This window comes from Apis dorsata, unplaced genomic scaffold (genome assembly GCF_000469605.1).
Source record: "Apis dorsata unplaced genomic scaffold, Apis dorsata 1.3 scaffold_147, whole genome shotgun sequence".
In the NCBI taxonomy this organism is placed as follows: Eukaryota; Metazoa; Arthropoda; class Insecta; order Hymenoptera; family Apidae; genus Apis; species Apis dorsata.
Genome location: NW_006263438.1, coordinates 4,744 through 7,587, shown reverse-complemented (window position 1 = coordinate 7,587; position 2,844 = coordinate 4,744). Strand labels below are relative to the sequence as shown.

Genomic DNA, 2,844 nt, shown 5'->3' with positions numbered 1-2,844 from the left:
TCTCTCTCTCTCTCTCTCTCTCTCTCTCTCTCTCTCTCTCTCTCTCCGCCCCCTCCCTCCCCACCAGTGGCATTAATCCGGGCGCTCGTTCGGCCAAGGTGAACGCACTTATTAAGAAGTTGCCGCAACCGACCGTTATCCCGAACCACTCTTCGCGCTCGCGTTCGGCCAGTCGATTTAAATCCGCTCGCTTTTCCACGCGATATTTCAAATCCAACTCTTTTTCATTTTTGCCGATTTTGGCGAGCAAGAGGGAGTGAGTTATTTTTTTAGAAAATTTAATTTGAAGTTTGGTCTTGAAATTCTTTTCAGAGATGAGAAAAAAGGATTCTTGGATTCTTTGAGAAAAATTGAATTTGCCTTATCTTGAAAAATTCTTTTCGACGATGAAAAAGATAGGAAATAGGATTTGAAATGGCCCTGTTTTGGGTGCTCGAATTTTAATTCTTGGATTTAAGAAAAGTTGAATTTGAAATTTGCCAGCTCTTGAAAAATTCTTTTCGACGATGAGAAAAGAGAATATTTAATTTTGGAAAGGATTTGGAATGGTCCACTGTTTTAGTCGAAATTTGATTTGAGAAAAATTTGAATTTTACGAGTATGGTTGGTTGAATGAAAACAGATGTTATCGTATTTTTTTCTTATTTCTCGAAATTCTTGGAAATTCTCAAAATCCAGAACGCTTGTAAATATAATTGTTGTTAGTCGAAGCATGAAAATATTAGATTCGTATTGTCACGTATATTCTCGTTCGTACGAATCGTTATTTATCTATATTTCGACGCAGAATAATAATCCTTAGCAAAGAAACCTTGCACCGTACACGTGATACTATTACCTTCGAGTTCAAGGTTGTTGTCATTGAAAAAAATCGGGTTTCTCTTTGATTCGATCGTGTGCTGATTTGGCGAAATTTATATCAAAAATATTGGAAATAAAATTGGATTAAAATTACTTTCAATAAGAAATTATTTTAATCCCCAAACTTGTCGAGGCTCGTTAAAATATTCTTATTTTTAAATTCTAAAGAAAAATTACTCACAGAAATTCCAGGACGCTGCGTCACTCCGTTTACATAAAGCTGCAACAATTTCTATGGAAGGTAAACCCTTGTTGATTTCTCTATTTTTCGTTTTTTTTTTTTTTTTTATTGTGAAAACTGCGATATATCTCGGTTCGTTTCCCGATTAGAACAATTTTTTCTTTTTCCTCTTCCTTTTCGATCTTCCTCCTTACATCGATATAAATAAATTTGTAAAAAAAATACAACTCGATATTATTTTTCTTTTATTCAAATCCATCGAAGGCACAACCAATTATTTATCTCGAGAAAAGAAAAACATCTTTTTTCATCTCGTCGTATCGTGGGAAATTTTTTTTTCAAAAAATTCCAATATATATTTTCACGCAATGCTTAATTAATTCTTAAACAAAGATACGATTATTATTGTTATTGTTATTGTTATTACTACTATTATTATTATTATTATTATTATTATTATTATTATATTTTTTCCAAGATCTCAACGCGAAGACGTACAAAAATATTTTATAAAACTGAAATAATTAAGGGAAAAGAAAAAAAAAGAAAGAAAATTTATCCCTTTAAATTACGCTTACACGCTAAAAATATTAAAATTGAAAATATATATATATATAAAAAAGTAGAAAGAATAATAACAATAATTGATTACTTGACGTGTCTATGTACACATTCTCGTGATTCTTAAAATTAAAATAAAAGGAGAAAAAAAAAAAAAAACGGTCGGTAAAAATCGTAAAACCCCTGCAATAATCGTGGCTCATAGAAATCGAATAAATCGCGACATATTTATCGTGCGTCGCCTTATTTAAAAGTCACGTGTTTTACTCCTGTACCCTGAAAATTCATTATTATAATTATTATTATTATTATTATACTCCATCTAGCTTCATTCATTCATCCATCTATCCGAGATGAATGGCAAAATCTCTGCCCGCCTCTCGTGTTCTTCTCGCTCGAAAATATTTCTACTCGCGAAACTTCCCTCTTATGCGATAATAAATAATACACGTATGGTTAAACAGGCCGTATGCTGGTATTATCGACGGGAGCGTGGTGGAGCGCAGTTGAATTGTAACCACGTTATGCGCATGCGCGACGAGCGAAGAAAGGAAATACGAAGACGAAAAAGAGAATAAAAGAAAAAAAAAAAAAAGAGGATTTCGAACAACGTAATCTCGAATCTTGTGATCCGTTTAGCAAGTCGCAAGTCCTCGTCACAATGGCCGCTAACGAGAGACATTCACGCATCGACTCTCACGCAACAACACTCATCATCTGTCGGGCCGTGTTCCAACTCGCAACTTTTTCACTTTGGACAAGTTTGGTCGAACTGTACTGCCCTCTTTAGTTCGTTTTCCTTTTCTTTCTTTCATTTTTCAAATAATTATTAGTTTAAAGTTTCGTTCACAGGATTCGTTAAATTATCTTTGCAAATATTATTTGTTACTTGGAAGGAGAAGACACTTTCTATCGATTTATTACGCGAGATATTACGATATTAATAAAATATGAACGTTGTTACGTTGTTCACGTAAAATGTTAATTCATTAATTCGTTGATCCAGAGACTTTAGTTTCTTTCTCGCAAATTAGTTAGTTAAGATATTTCGATCTAAGGAGGACAGTGATGTAACATCGACGAAAAATTCTGTTATTTCCAAATCGTGAAATCGAGCAAACGTGATTCGATTTACATCTGTTTCTGCTCGAGCAAACGATCGGATGCAAGTTGGAACGCGGTCTTCTTTATCGACTAACAATATATAAGTAATACAAGAATAGTATTTTTTTCGAGATGGT

General features: G+C 33.5%; 1 protein-coding gene across 5 annotated transcripts in view; it reads right to left on the bottom strand.

Moving 5' to 3' along the window:
* LOC102677612 overlaps positions 1-2,844 on the bottom strand; it is a 55,048-nt gene that overhangs the window by 50,276 nt on the left and 1,928 nt on the right. The window lies entirely within an intron of this gene.